This window comes from Pseudophryne corroboree, chromosome 5 (assembly GCF_028390025.1).
Source record: "Pseudophryne corroboree isolate aPseCor3 chromosome 5, aPseCor3.hap2, whole genome shotgun sequence".
NCBI lineage: Eukaryota > Metazoa > Chordata > Amphibia > Anura > Myobatrachidae > Pseudophryne > Pseudophryne corroboree.
Genome location: NC_086448.1, coordinates 682,288,267 through 682,301,944, shown reverse-complemented (window position 1 = coordinate 682,301,944; position 13,678 = coordinate 682,288,267). Strand labels below are relative to the sequence as shown.

The following is a 13,678-nucleotide window of genomic DNA, read 5'->3' as shown; positions in this document are numbered from 1 at the left end:
TAGTGCTGCTGCTGGCTTCTTACAGCCGGTCAGTAGCTACAGATGAACTGGGCTCATTAGCGCCCCCTACAGCCCAGCACCCGGGGCACGTGACCCCCTAGCCCCCCCCTTAGTTTCGGCCCTGCTGTAAAACTCCTGAGCGCCTATAACTGCTTTTCCCCTTTCTGGTTTTGTGAATGTTCAAGTCTGAAAAGATTCTGAAATCAATTTGTTATTTTCTGTGATCATTTTACAATTAAGGACATTGGGGGTAATTCCAAGTTGATCGCAGCAGGAAATTTTTTAGCAATTGGCCAAAACCATGGAGGTCATTCCGAGTTGTTCGCTCGCAAGGCGATTTTAGCAGTATTGCACACGCTAAGCCGCCGCCTACTGGGAGTGAATCTTAGCTTCTTAAAATTGCGAACGATGTATTCGCAATATTGCGATTACAAACTTCTTAGCAGTTTCTGAGTAGCTCCAGACTTACTCGGCATCTGCGATCAGTTCAGTGCTTGTCGTTCCTGGGTTGACGTCACAAACACACCCAGCGTTCGCCAAGACACTCCTCCGTTTCTCCAGCCACTCCCGCGTTTTTTCCGGAAACGGTAGCGTTTTTTCCCACACGCCCATAAAACGGCCTGTTTCCGCCCAGTAACACCCATTTCCTGTCAATCACACTACGATCGCCGGAGCGAAGAAAAAGCCGTGAGTAAAAATACTATCTTCATAGCAAAATTACTTGGCGCAGTCACAGTGCGGATATTGCGCATGCGCACTAAGCGGAAAATCACTGCGATGCGAAGAAATTTACCGAGCGAATGACTCAGAATGAGGGCCCATGTGCACTGCAGGGGAAGGGCAGATATAACATTTGCAAAGACAGTTAGATTTGGGTGGGTTATTTTGTTTCTGTGCAGGGTAAATACTGGCTGCTTTATTTTTACACTGCAAATTAGATTGCAGATTGAACAACCACACCCAAATCTAACTCTCTCTGCACATGTTATATCTGCCTCCCCTGCAGTGCACATGGTTTTGCCCAACTGCTATCAAAATTCCTGCTGCGATCAACTTGGAATTACCCCCATTGTTCTAAAGTCTGTCTACTTCACTGTAGACTTAGCTATTAGCTAGTTAGTAATCTTCTCTCATCCAGGCTCATAATTTATTATAAAGACACAAGTTTCCGCTGCGCTATTAAATACAGTATATATAAAACACCTAATATACATATGTATTATTATTAGTGAATAAAAAAAAAATAGCAGCTTGTTCCAAATTGTGAATTAGTGACAAAATTCAACTACGTATAGAATCCAAATAAGTGAAAATGGAGGTAACGGCAGGAGAACTAGTTTGCATATACAGGATCAATTAGTTTATAATCAGAGTGTGCAGAGGGGAATTGGCGATCCGTATCCCAAGTCCACAAAACTGGGGCGTGGTCAGACGGACCACGTAATAGGAAGAATTTTAATTCCCATAGGGGTCTATTTACTAAGCCTTGGATGGAGGTAAAGTACCAACCAACCAGCTCCTAACATGACAGTTAAGAGCTGATTGGCAGGTACTTTATCTCCATTCAAGGCTTAGTAAATAGATCCCTTAGACTCTCTTGTCCAAGATGATAAGATCTGTTCTGGAGTAACTATTATGGACTGATTAAAGAAAGTACAGTCCCTCTCATCAGGTAATACCCCTTTCAGACCACCAGCTATGAACACGGGTTATTGGCACATAAGCATGCATAATCCATGTTCATGTGCAGTCTGAAAGGTGCCAGGGGAAAAATACCAGGTCGAGCGACCTGATATTTCAACCCTCATCGTGAGCAAGGTTGAACTCGTGTTCAACCTGGCTCGCTGTGCGTTGTGAATTGGAGCAGGGTCGATGCAACCCATTTTTCGTTCACTGTGTCTGCACAGGCAGCGCTTGGAGATCAAGTGATCTCCAAGTGCCGTCCCCGCCGCGTCACCGCTGACGTAACCAACCCAGCAATAGGCCGGGTTGCAGACAGCAGTGGCGGGGCGCCTCAGGCAGGTCGCACCCTGGGAGCTCCCGTGTCAGGCTCCCGGGTGCGGCCTGCTTCAGGCAGTGTGAAAGGGGTATAAAAAGGTGCACCAGGCATCACACAAATCATACTCTGCAAGCAGTTTCTTAAAAGCAAGAGAAGGACCCATATCATGAGAGGGGCAAATGTGGTCTCGGGAAGAGGTTCTATCCAATTTAGGGTTGAAGACTAAAGGAAAATCACCCCAAAAAATAAGTGCCTCTCAGCAAACATTCTGTATTTCCTCAAAGGTTTCCTGAAGAAAAGGGACCTCATGGGAGTTGGGAGCATACAAAGAGACTAAAGAAACCAGGCTGTCTTCAACTAAACCCGTGGGAATAAGAAACCAACCACTTTTATCCTCAATATTCCGATGCGGAGTAAAGGGAGTATTTGCATGAAACAAAATTACAACACCATTACATTTAGATGCGTCGGGTATGTGTGACCGGCAGTAAGAAGACCGCAGACACAATACGGCTGCTAGATGGCCAGCAGGGGGGCGAGTGCAACAAAGCCCATTGCGGGGTCGGTGGCTTGCTGCGCTCGCCACAGGTTCTACTCCCACTCTATGGGTGTCGTGGATACCCACGAGTGGGAATAGTCCCTGGTGGCCGGCATGCCGACCAGCAGGATTTTCAGATGCTGGGATCCCGGTGTCGGTATTGTAACCAGCGGTCTCCGGACCACCGGTCACATAAACGTATCCCGTTTAGATGGGCCATTGGCGATATAACAGAAGGGGTACCTATGGTCTCTAAAAGTAGAGGGCACAGAGGGAGAGAAATGTGTCTCCTGTAAGGCCACAATATTAGCTTTATGTTGGTGGAAAGCAGAGAGGGCTAACCACCACTTTTGCAGTGAGTTAAGCCCTTTGACATTAAGGGGTAGTACCTTAACCATTGGGCATAATCAAATAATGCGGAAGAGGCGATGTCTCAGGTGTACATGTCACACAAAATTAGGGAAAAGGAAAGGAAAAAACATGGAAAAGAAAAAAAAAAACAAGGGAAAGAAAACCCCCAATTGACACAGTATATCAAGCTACAGTAGTTGCCGTGGTAACTGAATACGGCAAAATAGTTCAGAATGTCAAATTTTGACATGTCAACATACACATAATGGTCATTGAGGTAGAATCGCTCGCAAGCCTATAATCTCTAGGGAAATAGGCATTGATACACAAGGATAGGTGCTATCTATTGCATAATGATCCACAAGATTGCAAAGGTTCTTGGTCGGCTGTATGATATAGTCACACAGCAATGTTGGCCTCCTTGGCGTAACAAGAAATTTTGCTCCCCCAAGACAAAAAAAAATTCTGGTGTGCGCACCCCCCAATTTAAATTAGAATAGTAAAGAATTACCGAAGGCGCGCACACTTCAAAAAGGGGGTGTGGCATTGCAGGAAAATACTACCTTATACCCCACTCTTGCAACCTACACGCCCAGACATTAGCCACCACAGGGGGAAAAAAAGACTGATTCATGCCCTTTACATTGTCATTTTTCCTCCTTATAGTAATGCCTTTTACACATTATGCCACACACTGCAATGCCCATTACACATAATACCACACACCGTAATGCCTGTGACACATTATACCACACACCGTAATGCCCATTACACAATATGCCAGACACCATAATGGCCATTACACAATATACCACCATAATGCCCCTGACACATTATGCCACACACTGTAATGCCTGTGACACATTATGCCACACACCGCAATGCCCGTGATACATTATGTCACACACCATACCTGTGATACATTATGCAACACACTACAATGCCTCTGACACACTATACCACACACCGCAATGCCCATAAAACATCATGCCACACACTGCAATGCCCGTGATAAATTATGACATACAACACTACAAAGCCTGCCAATATAAGCTACCTGCCTTCATGGACCAGCTTTGACCCAGTGGATGTAAAGGACACTGCTGAAATTGCTCGAATTTTGCGTCCCACCACCTGTGATCTGGACCCAGCCTCAACCAAGCTTCTAATAGGTTGTATGGATATAATTGGTCCTGTCTTTACAAAAATTGTTCAATGCTCTTTGCAGACAGGCATTTTTCCTGGACCCCTAAAGGAAGCAATTGTTAGACCGCTTCTTAAAAAACCTAATTTAGATCCCGACTGCATGACCAACTACAGACCGGTATCAAACCTTCCTTTCCTAGGAAAGGTTATTGAGAAAGTCGTTGCAAATCAACTGGAAACCCGCCTTACAACCCATGATATTTATGATCCATTTCAATCAGGATTCAGGAGAAGACATAGCACTGAAACAGCCCTGGTGTGTGTGTTAAATGATCTTCTGATGGCAAAAGACAGAGGTGACTGTTCAATATTAATCCTTCTGGATCTCTCGGCAGCATTTGATACCGTGGACCATGGGCTTCTGATTGAGCGACTGATACATTTCTGTGGTCTGGATGGCACAGTCCTAAGCTGGTTCAAATCATTTCTCACAGGCAGGTCACAGAGAGTATCATCTGGATTATACTCATCACCACCAGTGCCATTGCCATGTGGTGTCCCACAAGGTTCTATACTATCCCCCATGCTTTTTGCAGTATACATGCTCCCATTGGGCGAAATAATCAGGCGCCATGGCCTGGTCTACCACTGCTATGCAGATGATACACAACTGTACTTGTCCTTTGCTCCGGGCACTGATAACCCAATAGCAACCCTAAATGGCTGTCTAGCTGAACTACAGGAGTGGATGAGCGCCAGTTGGCTGCGACTGAACCCGGATAAAACAGAGGTCCTTTTGATACGACCGCAACATCAAAGGACAAGACTGCAGCATAGCCAACCAACTGGACTTACACTGGGGGATTCAGAATTACAGACCAGTGATCGTGTGCGGAATCTTGGCGTTGTCCTGGATGGTGGCTTGACACTTAAACATCAGATATCAGCCACAATCAAATCCTCATTCTCTCACCTGAGGAACATAGCCAGAATCAAGCACTTAATTCCCTCAGATGACATGCCAAAAGTCATACATGCATTTGTATAATCTCGTTTAGACTACTGTAATGCCCTCTACCTTGGTCTACCAGCAAAAGAATTGCAACGCTTACAGCTGGTGCAAAACACAGCTGCCAGGCTATTAACCAACCAGCCCCGTTCTAGCCACTTAACACCCATCCTCTACTCCCTTCACTGGCTGCCTGTAAGATGGCGAATCATCTTCAAGATTGGCTTACTGAGTTTCAAAGCATTACATGACCAAGGCCCAAGGTACCTGAAACAGCTTCTGACCCCATACTGCCCCACTCGATTACTGCGATCTGTAGATGAAGGACTTTTAGCAGTACCTAGAATCTACCGTAATTCATCTGGGGGTCGAGCTTTTAGTCATGCGGCTCCGACTCTATGGAACTCACTTCCCCGCACAGTGCGAGAGGCCCCAACTATAGAATCCTTCAAAAGTAGACTCAAGACTTTTCTGTTTACTAAAGCATTTCCATAGTGTCCCTTTTAGTATCTTCATGCTTCTGTATTTTATGAAAATGTACTTCATTATTTTCTGTACTATATTATGCTATGTATCTGTTAAGCGCCTTGGGTCCTATTGGAGAAAGAGCGCTATATAAATAAAATTATTATTATTATATTATTAACACAATTCCATTTACACATTATGCCCCACAGTAAGGCTTCTAATTAATTTTATATTACCGGCTTGTTGCCAGGGGTTTCATGGTCTAGGTTCCATGTTCATTGCCAGGGGTTTCATGCTCTGCGTTCCATGCTTGTTGCCAGGGGTTTCATGCTCTGGGTTCCATGTTTGCCAGGGATGTCATGCTCGTTGACAGGGGTTTCATGCTCTGGGTGTCATGCTTGTTGCCAGGGGTTTCATGCTCTGGGTGTCATGCCCATTGCTAGGGGTGTGTAATGCTTGTTGCTAGGGGTTTTCATGCTGTGGGTGTCATGATCATTGCTAGGGGTGTGTAATGCTCGTTGCCAGTGCGTTTTCATGCTGTGGGTGTCATGGTGCGGCCAGCGCTATGCGCTCCTGGCATTTCCTGGCTCCCTGTCAGACGCTAGCGGTAAATTTGATCTCTAGCATCTGTCTCCTCCAAGGTGGTGGCCATTTTGAGAGGGCCTTTTAGCAAATTGACATGCGGCCGGCTAGTCCGCATGGGAATCTGCAGTGTGAACAGCAGCGGCGCCTCCACGGAGTCTGTAGTTACACCACTGGTTGGCCTGGTCTCAGGAGGATGGGAAAGTGTAGAGAGGAAATATGTTAGGATATGTGTGGACTGTACAGTGGGGCTGTAATTGGATAGGAAAGAACAATACAATATAAATGGCCTTGAACAGAAATCATGTGTGGAATCGGATTCTTGGGTTCCATTAATGGAGAATCCGATTTACCTGGTTCCTGGACAAATAATCTTTAATGCTCATTGTCCACAAGAATGGCTCTGAAAGTGCTACTACATTTGGAGATCTTGATTTTCCAGCAATAAGAAACATCTTAGCTTCCTACAGATCAATTTAATTGATAAATTAAACACCTACTGGAGGATATACTAATTACAGTATTTTCATTAAAGAACACACACTCATGCAACTTGCCCTATTACTTAACCCTTAACGACCAGTGCACTTTGTAGTGTAGTGACAAGATTGTTTTTAGTTATTATTTATTATTTTTGTATCTGGTTAATATGCTGGAGCCGTAGTGAGCATGGGCTGCAATGCAGCTGCAGCTCCACTTGCAGTTTTGCAGAAGCCGCAGCCTGATTGAGACTCTGTGGCCATTTGGGGGCAGGGAGGATGGCGATTTCAGATAACGGGAGTATGTCGCCAACATTTTTTGAGCATGCCAAGACCAGTATCTGTGAATTCCGACGAGATTTAGTGGCCTCGGCTGCGCCGTTCAACTGTCCATTCTGAGTCAGCTTAGGCTTACTCAGATGGCCGACGGCTGCTCAGTGGTGATCTGATGCTGCGTCCTTAACTGCATTTCCGGCAGTGGGCGTCTTTTAAAAACAACAATAATAATAATGGACATGTTTAATTCCTAAATAAAAAGAACAACTATATGATTAGATTTTATGTCATGGTTGATTCATGAGGTGCAGAATATTAGAAGGCAGATAAAACAGGTATGGGTCATTAGGTCGACCACGCTTAGGTCGACAGTCATTAGGTCGACCACTATTGGTTGACATGCATCAGGTCAACATGATCATTAGGTCGACATGAACAAGCTCGACATGGAAAAAGGTCGACATGAGTTTTTTTAACTTTTTTTGGTGCCGTTTTCTTCGTAAAGTGATGGGGAACCCCAATTAGTGCACAGTGTCCCCTCGCATGCAGGCAAGGTGCCTCATTCCGTTACTGCTGCGCTCAGCACATTCCCAATCGTAGTCCACGTGGATCGTAAAGTATGAAAAAGTTCAAATTTTTTTTTTTTAAAGATAGTGGTGTCGACCTTTTTCCATGTCGACCTAGTGAAGATGTCTACTTAATGCATGTCGACCAATAGTGGTCGACCTAATGACTGTCAACCTATGTGTGGTGGATCTAATGACTGTATCCCGATAAAACAGCGAAATAGAAAAAAGGAAAACATTTATATATTTTAAATAATTTTAAAGTAAATATATTAAGCCACACTTTTAAATACAGTAAACATTCTCACGTGTTAATATAAATTGAAAAATAGTCATATTTACAGTAATAATAAAATTAGAAACATATTTGCGTATACACAGATACTGAATTACTAAAAGCAATGTTTAAGAAAAAAATCACGTGGGGTCAATTAGAAGTGAGTTTGTGAAAGAGTTTGCTTCATGAAACTCGCATACATACATTGCATGAATGTGCGCACCCAAGAAGTGCGAGACCCCATTACAAAAAATGGCAATTTGCGGTAGTCTCTGTGAGGCTATGCAACTATTCTGCAAACTGTGGACTGGGAGAAGTACATGAAGATGTGGGAAAACCCTCCTGGACCCACCAAAGTGACAACTGAGATAGCAGGACCACATAGAAGGATGTTCATGGCCATAAGGGAAGTACTGGAGGTTTTTAAAAGGTGTTAAATGGATGATATCTGCGCTTTTTGGACCCAATTAAGTCTGCTACTTGTGCAATCGCATGCTGGGCATCGCAGGGCATGCTACCCGCAGCAATTATAGAGCGTGGTCGCAGAAACTATGGAAGCCACCTGCTGGCGCTGCCATTTTTCCGATTGGAACGGCTGCGTGTGATGTCATGCAGCTGCCCCAAAAACGCCAACATGGCCCCGTTTCTCCTGCGCCATCCTGAATGCGCTCTGTCGCTGCCCCCCGCGTTAATGCCTGTCAATCAGGCAGAGGCATTTGGGACCTTCCGTGCGCACAGGGGCCCCGTCGCTTAAATTGCGGTTGCATCGGTCTGCGATGTGACCTGAATTTGGCCCTTCATTAATGTTTGAAAAATCATAGCAAGCCAGTGTGTTTCATCAAATCTTTATAGCATTTTGGGGTACATAAAAATGCCTGTACAGAAATTTTCAGTGTTTTTATACAGGTTTGTAAAAAGTTGGAGTACTAAATACTTTTACCTCTCATCTGCAAATTCAAAAAACCCTAACCCATTAATACAAAACAGGCACCAGTCCCACATCAATTTACCCATTATTGAGATTTTTAGAGAATCTCACCTGAAAGCGGACATGTCATTATTGCCATATTATGCTACTTACACATGGCGGCGATGCTTTTGCATTTTTTAGAGTAGCCCTCTGCCTACGCAGCCTAATTGCGAAGGCAGGCGGCTACCCGCCATATTTCGGGTTGCATCGGCTGCATGTGACGTCACACTTCACAGGGCATCAGCATGCGAATGCTGACGTAGCAGCGTTCCATGCTGAATTAGGCCCTGTGTTTTACCTTATAATAAAGATTTTCCCTGTCTTTTCACCTGCTCAGGGAAGTGTGCCCACAAATAAATGCAAATTTCTTATACAAAATTAAAGCCAGTTTGAAACTGAATTGTTACTTTCATTTGAAGTGCAAGTTCGCCGTGAGAATGGCTATCAGGACCCAACTCGCACCTAGGTGGATTAAAACCTGTGAGTTGTTTTTCTCTGAACCATGAATGTATTTAACAGTATAATACATTCCATAATACCCAACAACGTATGTTAAGAGTTAAGAGAAGTCACCACTGCATAAAGCACTGTATACGTATAACTGCATACCTCACAATTGAAGCTGAAATAGTCCCATTTTTCTGGGCCTGTACCACCTGCGGGGGTCGGGGGAATGATGGGGGGGGGGGTTAATGCGCACGGCATCCATACACAGGGGATGCGGATAGCATCCCTGCTCCCTGGATGCCACCGGTGAGGACCTATGCCAGAATCCTGACATCACTTGAAATCCCGGCACCAGAACCCCGACCGACGGCATCCTGAGGGTAACTATTGGGGTGAGAGTTAGGGCCCAGGAGCCATCCCATGTCCTTAGCCCTAGCTGCCACCCCCTGGGATTAGCCGTAGCCGACACCCACTGTCCTTAGCCCTAGTCGCCATCCCAGGCGGGTTAGGGTAGCGGGCAGGGCAGGGGTAAATTAATGACCCCATCCCCTTTCGGCATTCTATAAATTGGGATGCCGTGGGTTGGTCATGTGACTGCTGGCATACCGACTTTTGGCCAGCATATCACACCCATACACAGTACAGGTAGAGCAGGGGGCAGTACAGCATCTTGGAGAGTGCTGTGCACGCCCCCGCAAAAATAACCTTGTGGTGCTTTTCATCAAGGTTTTGCAGCCTTTTCGGATGCGCACACCAAAGGTGCCAAGGAGTCCAAAATCCACAGTCACCAATATTGGGAGGTATGTAACTGTAAGGGAAAATCCATTAACACATAAAGTTACAAAATAAAGATTATGTTAGTGGATAAAGAAATTAACTGCTCATTGTATTGGGGTATAAAATGAACTGGAGGGCTTTATAATGTTACATAATGTGATCTGGGGCACTGTATTGTGACAAAGTGTGAAGTGGATATGCTATAGTGTGGCATAATATGAAATGGGGATACTGTGTTGCATAATGCATACTGACAACCCTGTAACATGACAACAAAAAAATTGGAGATACGTATAACTTAACCAGTGCTCCTTAACAGGGTGTATATCCACTTGTTTTCATATATTGTCTCTCCAAGGTTTCACCTTGATAAAGAGCCCAGCCAGGGGTAGAAACGCGTTGGTGAGGAGACGTTCAAGTCTGATTCAGCGGAGATACCACTGGATGACAGCAGGCATGGTGTGGTAAAGTTTCAGGATCCCCTTTACGAACTCTATGTGCTGTTACCTTGCAGTTCCAACATTTGTGGTAATTACCCACTGTTTGAAAGTGACTTGAAAACCTTTTGCAAAAGAGAAAATGCTTAAAGTGTATTTCTGTTATTTATCAGAAAATGTTAAGTGTTTTTATGTGTTTTAGTGTGATATTAAACTGTACTTCACTATATGTTTCTCCTTCATTTTTGCATCCTATGACGGGAATTGTAAAACGGAGAGACAATATATGAAAATAAGTGGATATACACCCTGTAAAGGAGCACTGGTTAAGTTATATCTCCAATTTTTTTGTTGTTTACACTATTGGTGAGGGGTGGAGGACACCTTCAAGGAGTAAATAACTGACAGGCTGCACCTGTTTGCGCACGGAGTCACCTTTTCATTCAATATCAAGCCTGTAACATGGTTCATAAAATAACTAGGGCACTACTATAGGGCGTAACATTAACTAAGGTACTGCGATGGTTCACACATGTAATTGGGCACTATTATGAGGCAGAAAATAAGATTTTACTCACCGGTAAATCTATTTCTCGTAGTCCGTAGTGGATGCTGGGAACTCCGTAAGGACCATGGGGAATAGCGGCTCCGCAGGAGACTGGGCACAACTAAAGAAAGCTTTAGGACTACCTGGTGTGCACTGGCTCCTCCCTCTATGACCCTCCTCCAGACCTCAGTTAGGATACTGTGCCCGGAAGAGCTGACACAATAAGGAAAGGATTTGGAATCCCGGGTAAGACTCATACCAGCCACACCAATCACACCGTATAACTCGTGATACTATACCCAGTTAACAGTATGAAATATAACTGAGCCTCTCAACAGATGGCTCAAAAATAACCCTTTAGTTAACCAATAACTATATACAAGTATTGCAGACATAGAAAACCAGCAATTTGAAACACTGTCATACACCACAAGCGCTAAGATGAGATATCACCATAACGTCCCTTTTAGGCTGAGTGACGGATCCTTTCCTCTCAGGTGTATCTCCCATTCAGGGAGACAACCATAGGATTCCCAGGTGTGGATATCATAAAAAAGATGAAATAACAAAAACAACCAATGTGTAGTACGTAATGTCAAAACCTATTGATATACATATGATGCCTTTAGATGATTGAAATGAATTCAGAGCGTACCCCACTCACACTAGAAGTGGAAGTGTAAAACACATCAAGGTTTCTTTTATAGAGGTAACCTTCATTTATTCATATGGCAGCCGGTGTATCAGAAATAGAGTATCACTCAAACTCAATAATAAATTGTGATAATTCCCTGAAGCGGGCAGGAGATGCGTACCCCAACACTCACACTCTATAAGTGGGCTGTAAACACATAAAGGTATCTTTCTCTCCTTCAAGGATAATCCAAAAATCGCGTACCACAACTCACAATTTGGAGAACTGTATGACTCCTATCAAGGTATCTTTCAATTTTCATATGAGGATGACGACTGGGAATTTCTAGTGTAGTCTCCCGGCATGAGTCATAAAGGAATAGAAACAAACCAATGTGTAACAGATCACATATGTCAAACACCTTAAGTGTATAGCAGTTTTTTAAATGGTTGAATATGCCCGGGATTCAAACGCCCTTCAAAAGGTGTAAGCTAATGCGTACCCCAACACTCACACTCTAGAGGTGGGTGGTAAGCTCATAAAGGTATCTTTTATTTCTCCCAGAGTAATAGATGATAATTCAATGTTGCATACCCCAACTCACAGTTTGATGTGTTAGAGGACTCCTATCAGGGTATCTTTGGGCTTCAGGTGACCGGTGCAACTTATGTATTTAAATCACGTATTTTTCCGTTAGCCCCCAAAAAAAGGAAAATGGCAATGCTCATACCAAAGTAGGTAAAAAAGGGGGTTACAGATTTTATTTAACAATACATGCCATTAAAATACACGCATGGAAAACCATGCATAATGGTACATAAGATAAATGAAGACAGATGAATAAAAACGGCAAAGAGAGATGGTAAGCTGTTGCAAAAAAAAAGAAAAAGTTTTAAAAAATTGGGAAGCAAAATACAATATTAAAAAATCCGGATAAGATAGCTACTCACACTCCTGTTAATCGATTAACAGGAGTGTGAGTAGCTATCTTATCCGGATTTTTTAATATTGTATTTTGCTTCCCAATTTTTTAAAACTTTTTCTTTTTTTTTGCAACAGCTTACCATCTCTCTTTGCCGTTTTTATTCATCTGTCTTCATTTATCTTATGCACCATTATGCATGGTTTTCCATGCGTGTATTTTAATGGCATGTATTGTTAAATAAAATCTGTAACCCCCTTTTTTACCTACTTTGGTATGAGCATTGCCATTTTCCTTTTTTTTGGGGCTAACGGAAAAATACGTGATTTAAATACATAAGTTGCACCGGTCACCTGAAGCCCAAAGATACCCTGATAGGAGTCCTCTAACACATCAAACTGTGAGTTGGGGTACGCAACATTGAATTATCATCTATTACTCTGGGAGAAATAAAAGATACCTTTATGAGTTTACCACCCACCTCTAGAGTGTGAGTGTTGGGGTACGCATTAGCTTACACCTTTTGAAGGGCGTTTGAATCCCGGGCATATTCAACCATTTAAAAAACTGCTATACACTTAAGGTGTTTGACATATGTGATCTGTTACACATTGGTTTGTTTCTATTCCTTTATGACTCATGCCGGGAGACTACACTAGAAATTCCCAGTCGTCATCCTCATATGAAAATTGAAAGATACCTTGATAGGAGTCATACAGTTCTCCAAATTGTGAGTTGTGGTACGCGATTTTTGGATTACCCTTGAAGGAGAGAAAGATACCTTTATATGTTTACAGCCCACTTATAGAGTGTGAGTGTTGGGGTACGCATCTCCTGCCCGCTTCAGGGAATTATCACAATTTATTATTGAGTTTGAGTGATACTCTATTTCTGATACACCGGCTGCCATATGAATAAATGAAGGTTACCTCTATAAAAGAAACCTTGATGTGTTTTACACTTCCACTTCTAGTGTGAGTGGGGTACGCTCTGAATTCATTTCAATCATCTAAAGGCATCATATGTATATCAATAGGTTTTTACGTACTACACATTGGTTGTTTTTGTTATTTCATCTTTTTTATGATATCCACACCTGGGAATCCTATGGTTGTTTACCTGAATGGGAGATACACCTGAGAGGAAAGGATCCGTCACTCAGCCTAAAAGGGACGTTATGGTGATATCTCATCTTAGCGCTTGTGGTGTATGACAGTGTTTCAAATTGCTGGTTTTCTATTTCTTGATTTAAA

At 43.3% G+C, this 13,678-nt stretch overlaps 1 long non-coding RNA gene across 1 annotated transcript in view; it reads left to right on the top strand.

Annotated features, from left to right (window-relative positions):
• LOC134929326 (uncharacterized) overlaps nt 1-10,434 on the top strand; it is a 352,737-nt gene extending 342,303 nt beyond the window's left edge. The window contains exon 3 of the long non-coding RNA XR_010178474.1: nt 10,244-10,434. This is a non-coding gene — a long non-coding RNA (uncharacterized LOC134929326). The remainder of the gene's footprint in view (nt 1-10,243) is intronic.
• The last annotated feature ends 3,244 nt before the right edge of the window (nt 10,435-13,678 follow it).